The 18,299-nt window shown below is 39.7% G+C and overlaps 1 long non-coding RNA gene across 1 annotated transcript; it reads left to right on the top strand.

The window, feature by feature from the left end:
- The first annotated feature begins 102 nt into the window (after positions 1-102).
- On the top strand, positions 103-4,953 carry LOC122461843. The gene is made up of 3 exons (XR_006284055.1): positions 103-220; positions 519-647; positions 4,215-4,953. It is a non-coding gene; the product is annotated as an uncharacterized LOC122461843 (long non-coding RNA).
- The last annotated feature ends 13,346 nt before the right edge of the window (positions 4,954-18,299 follow it).

Below are 18,299 nucleotides of genomic sequence, written 5' to 3'. Positions count from 1 at the left end.
TCAGCCAGCTATTCAGGGCAGATGTACTCCATTGCCTTAATGAACCCATTAAGGAAACCTAGAATAAGAGGCCTATCTTCAGTCAAAATCAAGAAAGGGAGAATGTGATCTCCCTTGAGACACTCTTGTCTCTAGCTAACAGAGTGAGCAGATTTTAAATATTTTGCATTTGTTATTATGAGTTGTTGGTGAAATCTCAAGAAATGAAGGCATGGCTGAAGTAAGTGGGCTGTGTATACAGCCATATTCAGCTGGGTCTGAGGAACAGTTGGGTATCCCCAGTTTGCAGCCACTACTGAACTTTCCTGGTACTGGTCTTTTTTGGACTAGTGGCTTTGCAGATTTGTGGACCCATGAATGATGTCCTGACTGTGTAGTTAGTGAACCTAGATGTTGCTGTGTGAATGTTTTAGTGCAGATCAAGTGCTGAATTCTTAAAAATATGTCCCGAGGAAGTAAAAGGGAAAATGAATTTGTAATCCTCTAATTTTTTTAGCACCCTTTTCTGTTCTGTTCAGCAATCCCTTGCTTTGCTTTGTTTGAATCCGGCTCCTGAGCGTTTTACAGCAAAGTTACTCACTGTGAGTTTTGGATGAACCTCAGCTGGGAGATGATTCATTTACCGAAGGTATATGCTTCTCTACCAGGTATGTCTTTTGAGGAATGTACTGGAAAAAAACCTGTAGGTGTGTATATATAGCCTCTCCAGTTTTTAACTTGTGATCATCCAGAATTGTACATCTGTCAAAATTCTGTAAAGCCCATGGTAACAAAAAATATCCTTTGATTAACACTTGCTTGGCTTGTTAACCTCCATGACCATTTTAAGAACAGGTGAGCCACAATCTCCTCTCAATCTTTGGTGTTACGTTAACATATATCCACTAAATTAAATTGTGTTACTTCACGTTTACCACATGCCTTGGTCTACGCCTTGCCTCAGCAGGCCTGACTGCCTCGCTCATCTGCTCTTGGCAACCTACCAGAAAGGGGTTGTGGTAGCTTGGACCCTGCAGTGGCTTGTGCTTAAGAGTGAATACAGTATCCTAGGTATAACCCAGGATGAACTATAATGCAAAGCACTGTATTTTCCTACTTGCATAAATATCTGAAAAGCAGCTGCCACTACCCCAGTAGGATATGTTGGTGTAAAAGCATCCAGTTGCCAAATTACCACCATAGGATCTACTTGTTTAAAGTGCCTGAAACTATTTAGGATTTCCTGCCACTTCCATTTAGTTTAGAAGTAGCAGGCTTGTAACTTTTCTTCACTTAAATAATTTATACTATCTTTCTCTCCTTCCCCCTCCCCAACAACCTAAGAGAAGGTCATAAAAACCCCACTGAATGGGAAAACTTTAAGGAGATACAGTCACGTCTTCTCCCCTCCCAAAGACTCCACAGCTCTTTTAAAATCACCATAGAACCTATTAGCATGGATGCTGGCTCTGGCCTCTTAGCTTGCTAAATGGCATCAGAAGAGCCTTAGACTCACAAATTGCTATTTTATTTGTTTTTAAACCCTCAATATAACACTATTCACTCATTGGGCCATTATACTGAATCTCGCACTACTGCCTTGTAAAGTAATATGGGTCCACATTGTAGCGGTCACTGTGGTAAGTGTGAAAGGTATGAAGAAATACTAGAATCTCCATAGCATGTTGCTGCAGGCTTTAGATTCCCCTAAAAATTATGCATCCTGAATGGTTAGTGGGAGCAAAAGTCAGTGGACCTTAGATGCTACTGTGACAGACAGGAACCCCTGTGGTCTGCAATTCTACAGCTCTGGCATTTGCTGTAAAATCTTCCACTTGATGCAGAAATGTGCTTTGGAGTCTAAGCTTTCAATTTTTTTTCCCAAACCTTGATTATTTTTTAGCCTTTCTGACTGTGAAGATAACTTTGAAAACAGAAACCAAGCATAAGCCAAAACAGGCTTACCTTCCCCATCTGAAAGCAGCCTGAAAAAATAGCTCTGAGAAAGACAAGCTACCTCATTCATAACAAGGAATTGTTAATTCTGATACTTTGAAGGTTTAAAATGTTAATTCTTGTAGTACTGATCATCTGAGCAGAAACATGCAGCTAATAGGCTTATCCCAGAATTCCAAGCTGCCTTCTATGCTCCCTACGGTGCTTGGTATTATAGAAAAATGATTGACACTACAGAAAGATCCCTGGCATGAAAAATCTAATGAGGGCAGGGAGGATTCATGATTTGGCAGCAGGGAACCTGTGGAAGCATAATGCAATCCCACAGACCAGCGGCTAGAGGGAAGAAGAATTTGGTGCTGGTACCTGGTGTAGCCCTATGCTGCAGCCTCCTCACGTCCAAGCTCTACAGGCAGCTGGATATATGGTGGAGGGATGCCAGAACAGCTTCAGACATCTGAAAATGTTTTGTACTGCCAGCTCAATAAGCGGTGTTATCTTATGAGTGAGTTAGCAGTGTTATCTTCACAACTTGACCACAGCAGCATGCTTGTGTACAGAATGGATTCTACCTCACTCCTTCCACATCTCCCCAAAGCGGGCATATATTGCAATGCACGTTCAAGTGCCTGGGCTAGGCTGGATGGAAGCCTGGCTCTAGAGTGGGGCAAATAACTGATTTTACTGTTTGCTGGCAGTTGCCCAAAATAAAGAAATAATTCAGTTTAGTCCCAACTGACATCAAACATCCTGAAAAATGTTGGCAAACCAGAAAAGGCTGAGAAACTTCATTTCAGTTTGAATGAAATGTTTAGTTTCCAGGCACTGTTTAAAATAAAAGCAAAGGAAATGAAGGGCTAGATTCACAAAACAGGGGAGGAAGCCGTTTCTCTCCTCCCCAATGACTTTTAGCCAAGAGATTAAGGTTCTCACCGGGGATGTGCGAGATTCAGGTTCAGTTCCCCCCCTTGTACAGCAGGGATCTGACCTTGGGCCTGACACACAATAGGTGGATGCCCTCACCATTGGGCTATGGGGTATTCTGCTGGAGAAGTCTCCTGTTGAAGCTGTTCTAGTTCGTATAAAACACGTGAATAGTTGGAATCAAAGAGTGAGTGATGCTGCAGCTCGCTGGTTAGGCTGTTCACCTAGGCAGTAGGAGATCTAGGTTCATGTCCTTCTTCCAGTGACTGTTTGTTTATTTGTACAAAGTGGAACAGCTTTAACAGGAGAGACCTACACCAAAAATATCCTATAGGCCACTGGTTAAGGCCCCAGTACAGATGAGTGAACACCTAAATTCAGATCCCTACTTCCCATGAGGCAAAAGGGAGAACTGAACCTGGGTCTTTCACTTACCTGGTGAGTGCCCTAACTACTGAGAATAAGGGAGCCACCCTTACCTCTTCTGGCTACTTGTGAATGCTGTTTAAGTTCTGAAGGGGGGTAGGGGGGTGTTATGAAACAAGAGAAATTGCATGGTTTGGCAAATGAACTATTCAAAAAATTATACCTGGCTCTGAGCTCCGCTTTCTCTCAGGTTTTATTTCTGTGTGGTTAATATGCTTCACCTCCCTCTGTGTCATTCAGTAGAAAGGGCCACAGATCCCACAAGTAATGAACCTGCTAAATATTTGGAGCAAAATTCAGTCTTTGTTAAGTGCTAGTTTCTTCAAAAGTGTGTCTGATGCTTGGATCCAGAGGTTCTTAAATTTCTCTGTCCTTGCCTATTAAGCAGTCTGTATGTAATCTGCAGAAAGGGGTATTGCTGGATTTATTTAGGGCCTGATTGTACCCTTAAATGGACATTCGTGGCTTAATTCTGCCCTCATATGAGCCTGCACTACTCCCATGGGAGCCATTAGGTCAATGTCACTAAGGAACCTATGGGGAAATGCATACCTTTCCTTTTATGGACCAGGGTTACCAACCCAAATCCAAAAGCTTGAAGAGATATCAGGTTTCCCCCCCATCACCCAAATAGCTTATTGGCAACTTCTTACTTCAATGTACCATCACTATTTTACCAGTAACTTCAAATAATGAGATCTGAGCAGAGAGAAAGAGCTCCATGTCATCTTTCAGTTATCCACTTTGATAATCTATTCAACTTTAAAAAAAAAAAAAAAAGTTGAAAACTGAAATATATGAAGTTATTTTGTAAAGGACCCTGTCAATTCAAATTAATTTTAAATGTATATTTAGAATCCCTGTCTCATGAGCAGTCTGGCAGTAGCTTAATTTTTTTATTTTTCTCAAAAATGTGTTTGCTTTGGTAGGTAACCATCCCAGGCTGCTGTCTGAAGATCTCTGTAAACACCAGTCTGGCAGCCTGCATGTGCCAGTGGTCCACAGCTCTTGCGACTGCCGCTTGGGAGTGAGCTCTTCAGGCCTGAGCTGTTGTCACCTACAAGGCTCCCCATAGGGAAATGTTCCTCTTGTAGAGACCAAATTAACACACACTTCCAAGATGCATATGGCTAAGGGATTAATCTTGGACTTCTAGGGTAGGATTTTCAAGTGTTCACTGATGCCCTAACTCCAATTTATTTTACCATTAACTTCCACGGGAGCAGCTAAGATAACCCTGAACTATCTTGCAAATCGCACTCCTAGTGTTATTTTGTTCCATCTGTGGTACTTGTATGGCCCCTAGCACCACAATATATGAGTGCCTCCCAATGTATATCTCCTCATAATACCTTTTGTGAAGTAGGGAAGTGCTACCATCTCCATTTTACAGATGGGGAATGGAGGCACATAAGCTGACCCAGCTCACACAGGAAGTTTGTGATGGAGCAGGCTAGTGCCTAAACACTGGACCATCCTTGTTCTGTATGCATCAGATTGTATTTAAATACAATGAGAATACCATATAACAAACAACATCCCAAACTAAGTAATGAGACAACAGATCATGCCCAATACATCAGAATACCCAAGATGGGTAATAGTCATAATGGAACAGACGAATTCTGCACTCTTTCACTGAAGTGACCCAAATTCAATTCAATATTAAATTAAAGTTAGTCCAATTATTATTTTAATGGTCCATGTGGTCAGTTCACTAATCAGGTGTGTGACGAATTAGGAAGAGGGCTTAGAAGTCTCCTTTTGTGTTTTTATACAGGAATCTGGAAGATCCTCAACTGGATCTGTAAATCATAGAAATGTAGAACTGGAAGGGACTTTGTGATCGGATGGACTAGGCCCAGAGGCCACCTGCTGGACTGGTTTAAAGACTGTGGACACACAACCAGAGAGGGTGCTCATGAGAGTTGGGAGCCAACCCCATTACAGACCTCAATAAGTCATTTAGTCGAGACCTTTGCACTGAAGCCAGACTAAGTATTATTTAGATCACCCCTGACAAGTGTTTGTCGAACCTGGTCTTAAAAACCTCTAGTGACAGATTCCACAACTTGCCTAGGTTATTTATTCCGGTGCTTAACTACCTTTACAACAATTAGGAAGTTTTTTCTAATGTCTAACCTAAATCTTTCTTGCTGCAATTTAAGCTCGTTACTTCTTGTCTTGTACTCGGTGCTTAAGGAGAATAATTTATCACTTTTCTCTTTATAACAACCTCTTATGTACTGGAAGACTATTGTCATGTCCCCCCTTAGTCTTCTCCAGACTAAACAAAACCGTTTTTAAAATTTGTTGTGTAGGTCATATTTCTAGACCTTTAATGATCTTTGTTGCTCTCCTCTGGACTTTCCCCAATTTGTCCACATCTTTCCTGATATATGGTGCCCAGAACTGGAAACGATGCTCCAGCGCAGGCCTTATCAGTTCTGAGTAGAGTGACAGAATTACTTCTCGTGTCTTGCTTACAAAATTCCTGCTAATGCATTTCAGAATGTTTGCTTTTTATGCAACAGGATTACATTATTGACTCACATTTTAGTTTGTGATCCACTATAACCCCCACATCCTTTTCTGCAGTATTCCTTCCTAGGCAGTCATTTCCTATTTTGTATTTGTGCAACTGATTGTTCCTTTCTAAGTGGAGTACTTTAAAATTGTCTTTATTGAATTTCATCCTATTTTATTCAGACCATTTCTCCACCTTGTCAAGATCACTTTGAATTCTAATCCTGTCCTCCAAAGCACTTTCAACCCCTCCCAGCTTTGTGTGCACAGACTTTTAGTGTGCTCTCTATGCCATTATCCAAATTATTTATGAAGATATTGAAGAGAACCAGACCCAGGACAGATCCCTGTAGGACCCCACTCAATATCCCCTTCCAGCTTAATTGTGAACCACTGATAACTATTTAGAGTGATTTTTTTCCAACAAGTTGTGCACCCACTTTATAGTAGATTTGTGTAGGCTATATTTCCCTAGTTTACTTATGAGAGGGTCATGTGAGATAGTATCAAAAGCCTTTCTAAAGTTGAAATATATCATATCTGCAGCTACCCCCCCATCCACAAGGATTGTTACCCTGTCAAAGAAAGCTATTAAGCTGGTTTTACATGATTTGTTCTTGACAAATCTATGCTGACTATTACTTATGGCCTTATTATCTACTAGGTGCTTACAAATAGAGTAAAAATAACAAGGAGTCCTTGTGGCACCTTAGAGACTGACAAATTTATTTGGGCATAACCTTTCGTGGGCTAAAACCCACTTCATCAGATGCATGGAATGAGAATACAAGAGCAGGTATAAATACATGAAAGGATGGGGGTTGCTTTACCAAGTGTGAGGTCAGTCTTATGAGATTAAATCAATTAACAGCAGGATACCAAGGGAGGAAAAAATAGAGTGTTTGATTATTTGCCCCATTATTTTTCTGGGTACCAAAGTTAAGCTGACTGGTCTATAATTCTCTGGGTTGCCCTTATTCCCCTTCTTATATATAGGTACTATATTTGTCCTCTTCCCTCCCATCCTCTACAAGTTCTCAAAGATAATCACCAACCAGGTCCTTATGTATTCTAGGTTGTATTTCATCAGGCCCTGCGGACTTGAAGGCATCTTATTTGTCTAAGTAATTCTTAACTTGTTGTTTCCCTATTTTAGCCTCAGATCCTATCTCATTAACACTGAGATTCACTGAGATTCATCTGATCACTACTAAGCTGTCTGGTGAAAAGTTAAACAAAAATATCATTTGACACTTGGATATTGCTGTGTTTTCTGTTATTGTCTTCCCCCCTCGTTGAGTAATGGTCCCTCCCTACCTTCACTCTTCCTCTTGCTTCTAATGTATTTGTAAAATGTTTTCTTGTTACCCTTTATATGCCAAGCTAGTTTAATCTTGTTTTGTGCTTTGGGCTGTCTAATTTGGTCTCCATGTGCTCGTAGGTTTTTTTTTTTTTTTTTTTTTACTATTCATCCTTTATAATTTGACCTAGTTTTCATGTTTTGTATGTGTGCGGTTTTTTTATACTTTCTGTTCACTGAAGATCTGGCTAAGCCAGGCTGGTCTCTTACCATACTTCTATCTTTCCTATGCTTCCTAGTGTGGTGTTAGTAATGCTGCTTTTTTTAAAAAAAAAAAACTGCCATTCTCTCCTGAATGACTTTTTTTTTTTTTTCCCCTTTAGATTTGCTTTCCACCGGATTTTACCTACCAACTCTGAGTTTGCCAATGTCTGACTTCTTGAAGTCCATGGTCTTTATTCTATTTTCCCTCCTACCAATTCCTTAGAATCACGAACGGATCATTTCATGATCACTTTCACGCAGGCTGCCTTCCACCTTCAAATTCAAAGTTATGATCACAAATTAATTCTCAATCATTATGCCTACTTTTCATTCCTTAAAGCTTAGTCAACACTTTGCAGATAAGTTTTTGAAAAGATTAGTAATGTAGAATGATGTCAGAGATAATTTATAAGTGGCCAATAGCATAACCCAAATGCAAAAATCGTAGTTTCACTACTACACAGGAGTCAAGGAGGGAGAGCAATGGTACCTGTGGCAGAAATTGCAACCCCCATGCAGTATCTCTGGGGAATATTGTATTAAATTTATGAATAGTTTAGAACACAATCCTATATACTTTATGAAGGAGGGTTACCACCGCTTCTTCAGGTACCAAAAATGGTGGGGGTGATTACCCGGGGCTAGTAAACAGTTCCAGAGAAGCACAGACCTCCCTCTCCACCCTGGGTGTTTGAATATATTAGTTCAGTCTGGATTTTCCACAGACTAGGAGACAAAGGACTTCTGATATAAAAGGATGAGTTTGAACTGACTCAGGGCCCTCTTTCTGATCCAGCAAACAGAAAGGACCTCTTGTTTAAGTAGGGCCCCCAACCCTTGCAGAAGGGTTGAAAAGATGTTTACATATTAGGGCCAGTAACACCAATGGGTGACCTCTGACCTATTAGCATACTTATAGGAATGTCTAGTGCTTGTTAATGTTTTCCCTGTAATGCTTTTACCTTAAGAATAATGTGCTTGCTGAGGAAGAGCTGTATGAGAATTTGTAACTGCTGGCAACAAAACTGTTCACAGCCCTTGAAGAGAGAGCTAAACTGGGGTGCTGACTTTAGGCAGATTGGCTTGCTGGGATATCACAGATTATGGCAGGGAGCTGTCCAGCCTTTAAACCCCCTTTAAACAAGAGTTCCTGCTCAAAGACGGGTGACAGTGGGAGACCTGGGCAGGCGTGGAGTGGACCATGGTTTGGGAGATGCAGTTATCCTGAACCTGACAATATAGTGGCAGTGTGTATGGGATCTATGATCGTGTGAATTGCCATCAGTTCAAACAGCTTTGAAAGCAAGTACTATGGAAGGAAAAACTACAAAGAAAAATAGGGTCCCAGTCTTTTCAGGAAAAGAATAGCAAAAAGAGACAGGGCCAGGAATTAAGAACCACTAAAGAAACAGCAGCTGTTGAACTTTTCTGAGCAGCAAGACGTGTCTGCTACTGATCTGAAGAAATGGGAGCTGGTGGGCATGCTGTGCATAAATGAACTGGGACAGGATGAGGATATCCCTTCCAGATGGGGGGCCAGGAGAGCTCCCTTTTCCTCCTACTGAGCATTCAGGTGACAGAGGAAACCTGAGACCTGACTGGGCACACCTGGAGTGGACAACACAGGGGAATACAGGTGCAGTTATCCTGCATCTGTGATAGTGCTATCCAAAGCTCTGCTCATAAATCAGGCTCAGGTCTCTTCAGGGACCAAAACAATGCACCACTCACAGTAGATATCACAATCTTCATAATTTGATCCTCTTTCTTCTTCCTGATGTCCTTTGATAGCAGTGAAGTAGTAAAGTTTACTTCACGGGGACTCTGCATACATAGGTGAAGGGAATTAGGCTTGTATACCCCAATACAAGACTGCAGCCTTGGTTTGCCCTAATACTTTGATATCACATGTTGTGTCTAAGTTTTATGTCTGCTTAAGGAACCATGTGAATGTTAAATATACTGGAAAAGAGGGCTGAGATAAGGAATTAAAAATCTAACATTGGTGATTGCTTATGGAAAGATTGTAGTAATCTCTAGATGTAATAAAATCCGCTTTTAATGAGAGCCACTTCAAAATCATTAAACAGAAGTTTTTGCCTTCAGTGTCTTGTAAGAGAAAAATTAAACCATTAACTCAAACAAATGCTGGAAAAGCACTACCAACATTTTTAAATTTTAGGCACCTAAACTAAAATGGCCTGATCTTCAATGATTCTGTATACTGTCCACTAGAGTGGGGCAGGAAACAGGTTTCCCATCCTGTGAAAATTAATATATTGAGAGAATTTTCCATCCAAAACCAGTATGGAAAAGTAAAAGTATCAAATTTTTCCAACCCCCAAAATGATAATTTAAAAAAGGTTTAAGTCAATTTAAACTTTTTTCCCCTTTTGCTTTTTTTAGTCAAAATTTTTTAAAATGTTGAAACAAAAAGTTGTTTTGACTTGAAAAATGGAAACTTTCCAGTTTGAAAATGTCACAACCGGACCTTTATATCAATTTTAAACTCTTTTTTTTTTCAAAAAAATTTCATGTCAGGCGATTAGACAAAACTGCCCCTGTTTCATGAATCGTTTTGGTTTAGATGAATGAGCAAAGAAGTTTGTTGAAAAATTTCTAACCAGCTCTATTCATAATTAATATAGATTGAAGCACTCCACTTTGAAAACATTGGCCTTTGTATGTACTATGGGGCCAGAGCCTCAGCTGATGTAAATTGGCCTAGCTCTGGAGTTGAGAATTGGGCCCTATACATTTCTACTTTTCCATTTGTTGTAAGATACTGGGGGAAAAACGGTTAGCTTTTTGGATGCAGTTAATATATGTTCAAGAACATTAAAGTTGCAAAGCCAACCACTCAAGAGACAGAAAATCCCAGAATTAAGATTGCCCATGAAACCTTAGTTCAGCCCTTTGGTGCGTGCATATTATGATAGTCTTATTACAGGATCACATTCCACCTTTTGCACAGACCTCTGCCTCAAAATATGCTACTGGATGTTATAAAAACCTGTAAATGAAAAAGAACTACAATATTCTCTAGATCAGTGGTGGGCAGCCTGCAGGCTGCATGCAGCCCGTCAGAGTAATCCACTGGCAGGCCATGAGACAGTTTGTTTACACTAACTGTCCACAGGCCATCACTTCCCACAGCTCCCATTGGCTGGGAACAGTGAACCGCAGCCACTGGGAGCTGTGTGCGGCCGTGCCTGTGGACAGTCATTGTAAACAAACTGTCTCATGGCCCACCAGCGGATTACCCTGACAGGCTGCGGATTGCCCACCACTGCTCTAGATATTGACTCTAGCGGTTGAGTATTTGAACAGGTAACCCTGACAAAACTTAATCCTGTTGCAACTGGTGAAGTTGGTTATTTAAATTGGAATTTTTTTCTTTGTTTGCCTCAACAGTCATTAATGAGCATCATTTAATTATATTTTTGTATTAGGTTTTTCCCCATGGTATTCACGTCCTCCTTCTGTTCCTGTAATGCTGGATGACTCTTACATGCTTCATTCAATGCAGAGATGCCCATGCACAATTGTGCAGCTCCTTTGCACCACACCAGTGGCACAACGCAGCCAAAAAGCTGGTGGATCACCCCAGTATAGAAGCAAAAGTCAATGACATACAGTAAGCATAATGTGGCTCTTAGGCCAACCATACCTAGTCTGAAGGCAGGTCCAGGAAGAAAGAGTGCAGCTGACCATTTTTATGAGCCACCAATCTATCATATTGACCTCTTGGGGGTTACTGTCGGCTGAAGTAATTCAGTGTAGCTTCACCAGGGTTTGGCTGGTAATAGAACCACCATTGTACTATGCCCTCCCTGAACTGTGAACTCCTACCCATAGCTGTGGATTTATGTAAGTACGTTATTTTACTGGAATGCCTGGTGTTTCTCAGTGCTTTGTGTATTGCATGTTTTTATGAATCACTTTACTGATCTTTGGAAAAACAGCTTAAGGCATAATTTTATTTAAAAAAAATTGAAGACTCCCGCTTCAAAACCCACATCTGGCAATATCAAGCCCTAAGCGACATGTTCCAGGTCACACAGGAAGTCAATGGTAGAGTTAGGAACTGAACATACATCTCCTGATACAGACCTGTGCCGTAACCACAAGTCCTTCCTTCCACTTTATAAGTTGGCTATTTAAGCATCAAATCTCTCTAATTTAGGAAGGCCTGGTGCCTATCCATCATCATGGTAACAGCACTCAGAGTACTGTAACATTTTTTTATTTTTATTTCATAATTAAAATTTGTAAATAGAATACTTTTTAAAATTATAAGTGTTACTTTGGACATATAAAACTGTCTAAATTAAACATGGTGCAATTTTATGTCCTCGAAACACCTGAGAAGTATGTACAATGCAAAATGTATTAACTACCTAATTGTATGGGAAATAGAAGGCAGTTATGATTAGTTGTCTGTCTGTTTTGAAATTTGAAGTGTTTGAAGATTCAAAGAGCTACACTCTTTTAAATCATGGGATGGGCAGTTGTTTCTTTAAATCTCACTAATTGCCATTTTAAGTAAAGTTACCTTCAGTATGTCAGTACTAGGAGTTGTAGCCAATAATAATTCCATCATATCCAAATTCTTAATGTGTCAAATGCAAGATTTACAGCCTCTCACTTTCTACAATAAAATCCACAGGACAGTATATGTGTCAGTCTGATGCAAAAGTCTAGGAATCCCGATTTCATTTCCCCTCCTTTAAATTTTGTGTTGAAATATTCTGCAGTTTGACCTATGGATAAAGAGAAAATTGTGCATTGTTTTTTGTATGGATGCTCCATATTGAGAAGGGACAAACTGCATAGAAGTGACTCAGAAAGCAGAATAGCCAACATCAGTGTGTCAATGGATAGACTTGTGAAGAAAAGATGTTCTGTTTGCTCACTGGGAACATTAACTTTGCACTATTAGATGGGACAGTGCCTATGTTGCAGGATTTTTCTCAAGCAGAGCACAGTATGTACTGAAAATTTCTCTGAACTTGCAGTGAGTGAATGAAAGGGAAACTGTTCCCAGAAAAGACAGTCATTCAATCAGGCTCAAAGCAGCCCAATTGTAAGACCACCCCAGAGGCACTTCCAATGCTGTCAGCCACAGACACGGCCAAGGAACTAGCTTGCACCAAATGACCTAAATATAATCATTCCATTGTTTGACTTCCTCTTGGAAGCAGTGGCTTCCATCTCCTACACGTAAGTCTGGAAGCTAATTTGCAGTTGGCTGTGAATTCAGAGGAAGAAGGTTGTAATTTCAATCCCCGCTCGTTTACCTATCTATTTTTGTCTACATTTCCTGCGTATACTAAATAACAAATCACTATATCAATATTGATTAACCTTAAAAAGACAAGTTGGATATTTTAGGTGTATCAACCATACAGTATAACATAGAAAGATAGAGCCACTAAACAGTGTAATAAACATTGTGCACACAACTGTAAATATGAACACTTTAAACCAAAATTCACCAAAAAAAAGGGAGGGGGGAGGGAACCTAACAGCGAAGAGGTCAGTTGGGGTGAAATAACTAATTAACAACCTCTTCATGTCTTGAGGGAGCAGAGATCATGTCTTATGTGTCAGCAATGGGTAACTTTCCATAGTGACAACAGGTGTAATAAGTGGGTGCAGCTGCATCAGTGCTGAATATGTTTTAACTAAATACAAACTGTTCAGAGGCCGGTGGTGGGGTGGTGCTGAGCACAGTTTATCCTTGGCTATGCTTGTAGTTAAACAGTTTTCAGCAATCAGTTCAGCTGTCCCTATGAGTGACACTCTGCTTTCAGCAATGCATGGTTTTCATAATAGAGACAAACCTTGTCTGCAAGGCACCAGTGTCTCTTGAAATATATATATATATTTTTTGAGAGCTCTTGCCAGCACAAGTGCAGGGAACCTCACTTGAAACAGTAGAATCTTTCAAAATGGAAAAGCGACTTGTAACCCCTGTATAATTAAAACTAAATGAATAATGCGGCTGCCACAATAGGAACACAAATCTCTTCATATATGTCAGGTAATCACTGAAAGCATTAAGTTAACTGCATGGTTTTCAGTCTCCCAACTCTGACATAATCTCAGCTAAGGATACCTCCTTTGTGCTTCAATTATGGAAAACAAACAATAACCTCTAGAGGAAACTTGTGAACCATGGTGACTAAAACTGGCATAAATAATAAAACATTTTTGCTATAGGATGGAGTGTGAATTAAGTTGAAATCAAATGCACTTTGCAAAAAAACCCACTAAATATCAAACAGGTAAAATGTAGGGCTGTTGCACAATTTAAAAAAATTAAATTAATCATGTGATAAACACTAGAATACCATTTATTTTAAATATTTTTGGATGTTTACTACATTTTCAAATATATTTCAATTACAACACAGAATACGAAGTGTACAGTGCTCACTTTATATTTTTTATTAATATTTGCACTGGAAACAATTTTTCAATTCACCTCCGACAAGTACTGTAGTGCAATTTCTTTCAACTGAAAGTTGAACTTACAAATGTAGAATTATGTACAAAAAAACCTGCATTCAAAAATAAAACTATGTAAAACTTTAGAGCCTACAAGTCCACCCGTCCTACTTCTTGGACAGCCAATCACTCAAGCAAACAAGGTTGGTTACAATTTGCAGGAGATAATGCTGCCTGCTTCTTGTTTACAATGTCACCTGAAAGTGAGAACAGGCATTCACATGGCACTGTTGTAGCTGGCATTGCAAGATATTTGTGCCAGATGCGCTAAAGATTCATATGTCCCTTCATGCTTCAACCACCATTCCAGAGGACACGCTTTCATGCTGATGATGGGTTCTGCTTGCTAATGATCCAAAGCAGTGCAGACTGACGCATGTTCATTTTCATCATCGGAGTCAGATGCCACCAGCAGAAGGTTCCTTTTTTTTGGTGGTTTGGGTTCTGTAATTTCCGCATCAGAGTGTTGCTCTTTTAAGACTTCTGAAAGCATGCTTCACACCTTGTCCTTCTCAGATTTTGAACAGCTCAGATTATTTAAACCTTGGGTCAAGTGCTGTAGCTATTTTTAGAAATCTCACATGGGTACCTTCTTTGCATTTTGTCAAATCTGCTGTGAAAATGTTCTTAAAACGAACATGTGCTGGGTCATCATCCGATACTGCTATAACATGAAATATATGCAGAATGCAGGTAAAACAGAGAAGGAGACATATAATTCTCCCCCAAGGAGTATAGGCACAGATTTAATTGATGCATTATTATTATTTTTTTTTTAATGAGCATCATCAGCATGGAAGCATGTCCTCTGGAATGGTGGCGAAAGCATGAAGGGGCATACGAATGTTTTACGTATCTGGCATGTAAATACCTTGCAACGCTGGCTACAAAAGTGCCATGCAAATGCCTGTTCTCACTTTCAGGTGATATTGTAAATAAGAAGCAGGCAGCAGTATCTTCCGTCAATGTAAACAAACTTGTTTGCCTTAGCGAGTGGCAGAATAAGAAGTAGAACTGAGTGGACTTGTAAGCTCTAAAGTTTTACACTGTTTTGTTTTTGAGTGCAGTTATGTAACCAAAAAAGTCTGCATTTGTAAGTTACACTTTCACAATAAAGAGATTGCACTTCAGTACTTGTATGAGGTGAATTTAAAAATAGTATTTCTTTTATCATTTTGACAGTGCATATATTTTTAATCAAAATATTATAAAGTGAACACTGCACTTTGTATTGTGTTGTAATTGAAATCAATATTGAAAATGTAGAAAAACATCCAAAAATATTTAACAAATTTCAATTGGTATTCTATTAAGTGCAATTTAATTGTGATTAATTTTTTTTGAGTTAATCACATGAGTTAACTGATTAATTGACAGCCCTAGTAAAATTATATAATGTATTTATATAAAAGTTAGTAAATAAAGTAGCAACTAACTGCAGATACACTATTAAGAAAAGGATAACAAATAACAATCTAAAGGATTTATTGTTGTTGCTTTTGTGGAGGAAGGGGCTGTCCCATAAGGAGCATTAGGGGCCAGATTCCCTGCTGACATAAGCAGGTTAATTCCACTTCAGTCCATGAAATTGTCTGATTTACATCAGAAGTCTGACAATATGGGACTGACCTGGTCCAAATAACAAGGACGATGTCAGAGTCCCAACAAATAGAACAGTCTTCTATCCCAGAAAGCAGATTGTGATATGGCCACGTTTCCTTTGCCACCTTCTATTCTTTGGCCCAGAGTGTGAACCCTTTACTCAGATTGACAAGGCGAGTTGGCAGGACTCCATTTGTGGAGAGTTATTCACCAGTCTGACCCTCTGTGGGCAGGTGGAAAGGATGGACGGGGCTGACCTAGCTTCTCAGCGCACAGCGTGGAGATAGGGAGGGATTTCAGAGGCAAAATCCTCCCCTGCATTTCCCTCCCCTTCCTCCCCCCGCCCCAAATAGCATGAGGCTCAGCATCACTCCTACTCAGACCAACACTTGCCAGGCACAGCTTAGCTCTATGGGTCGGATCCAAAGCTAACTGATGTTTTCCCTTGACTTAAGGGGGTCTTGAATCATGCCATATCTAGTTAAGATATAATAGGTGGAATTGGATAAGGATAGGAGCTGTGCTTATAACATTTTTCTGTAGTGGCATGAGAGATGAAGGAGACTTTTCTAATGTTCTTTAGTTATTTTGTTTTCAGTTATTGTTATATATAAATAAAACTGAAGTAGAAATTTAAAAATTCTTTGTTAAAACACAAGAGTTAAAATAAATAGGTAAAAGATGAACCAAGGAGTTATGTCTGTTTAAGAAAAGTCTGGAATAATTAAGTACTCAAAACTATTTGTGTTTCCTTAAAACACTTACTTTAGCTTTCACATGGAAGAGCCAGGAATGGGCATTTGCTTTAATTCCAATATAAATATAAAAGTTGGTTTGGTCATTTACTAAAAGAAGCTTGGACCTTGAGACAAAGGGATTCAGTTAATTAGCGGGTTTTGTCCAGATCTTGTTGTACTAAATCATCACTTTGTACTTTCTGTACACTGCCTGAAAGGAGAAGAATCTGTGTATAGAAATAAATTCACTGTGGTGAGGAGCTATCTTGGCTGGAGCAGTAACAGGCCTGCAAATCTAAGGCCGCCACTTCCCGCACCTCCTATTGGCCAGGAACAGCGAACCGCAGCCAAAGAGTGACTATATATATAATAATATATACCCTACTTACTGTGGGTAAGATTTGTATCCTGAGATCTACCCTTTTCTTACGGAGAAGAAGCAGTGGGGATGGCCACCCTTCTTTTCCTGGGATCTAGGGAAGGGCCTGTGCAGACTCAGGGCTCACGTTGGGTGAGTGAGAGGGAGTCAGACACACTTGGTTGGAAGAGGCAGGCTGGGGAAGCCTCATCAACCCTCCATCCGCCCAGCCTGTGCAGACAGCTATGATTAGAAATACAGTTCCAGGCTGCATTATAACTGGCATGAAATACTTTGGTGAGGTGGAATCCCCACTTACGAAGAGCTCTGGAGAAGGACAGCTGCAGGCATGGTAGGCCCTGGTAGCAGAACCCCACTGGAGCTAAGCTATCCGAGAGGCCAGGGGCAATAGTCCCAGTGCAGAGGCATAGGGTCTGCACATACGGATCAGCTGGTTCTATAGTCAGAACGGTTCATTAGAGGAAAGGCAAGGATAGAGGAGACAAATTCCTCCCCTGCTCTTGGCAATGAGTTGGTGGGGGGAAAACTTGGTAAGAGGATCCTTTGTGGAATTTTGCTCTCCCTAGACCCATTTCCACTGGCATTTCCACAAAAGGAAGTGATCTGAGCCTATATTTAAAAACATCTATTTATATCAACAACAAAAATTAAATATTGGTGTCAAAGATTTTTATAATAATTACTTGACTAAATGCAGATAGAAGCAATGTGGTCACTTCTTATTTATGCATTCATTTGGACTATAGTTTTTATCTGCCTCCAGAATGTGTGAGGACATTTTTTGATTTGAGCAAAACTAAGTTTGTGTTTAACATTCATCTGTTTGTTGGCTTAAGCAATACTGTTTGATGTAAAAAATCTGTATTTGATATTAAGTTGACTAGGTGATTATTTAAAGCTAAATTTAGTTATGAGAAGCTTCTTTTATTCCATATATAGTACCAATTACTAGTAAAAACTTAGTGTCTTCTCCTGTGCTTCTGCACAAGGCTATTTTTAATGAAAAGGTGATTTAAATCAGATTGTAAATCAACTCCCAACAATTATCCAGAGGTAATGGTATCCTGGTTAATTATTTTGCAAGAAAAAACAGATTTTTGTTTTACTATAACAGGGGAGGATGAGGTAGACACAAAATCAAATAGCAAGTCATTTGTTACCATCTAAACAAGGTTTACGGATCACAAAAATAAATTTATTTTTCAGTGCAGTAACAAAAAGAACTTCCACCTCTGAAACTGCTATTTTTGTCTCACCTGATGTCCCAAGACAAATGGGATGATGGTTTCATAGCTTAATCTCAAGTTAAATGTAGTTTATAGAAAGCAGCTTTCCTATATCTGAAAAACATGACTCCTCACGGTGAAGTTCCAAGTCCAGCAAACCTTCTCTTATGGGAGTAGTTGCATTAAGATAAATGAGACTACTCATGTGAGTAGAGAAGAGTATTCCTATGAGGAAAGGTTTCAGAGTAACAGCCGTGTTAGTCTATATTCACAAAAAGAAAAGGAGTACTTGTGGCACCTTAGAGACTAACCAATTTATTTGAGCATGAGCTTTCGTGAGCTACAGCTCACTTCATCGGATGCATACTGTGGAAACTGCAGAAGACATTATATACACAGAGACCATGAAACAATACCTCCTCCCACCCCACTCTCCTGCTGGTAATAGCTTATCTAAAGTGATCATC

Source organism: Chelonia mydas, chromosome 9, assembly GCF_015237465.2.
Source record: "Chelonia mydas isolate rCheMyd1 chromosome 9, rCheMyd1.pri.v2, whole genome shotgun sequence".
Classification (NCBI taxonomy): domain Eukaryota; kingdom Metazoa; phylum Chordata; order Testudines; family Cheloniidae; genus Chelonia; species Chelonia mydas.
Note: the sequence above shows the minus strand (reverse complement) of the source record. Positions and strands in the feature narration are given on the sequence as shown.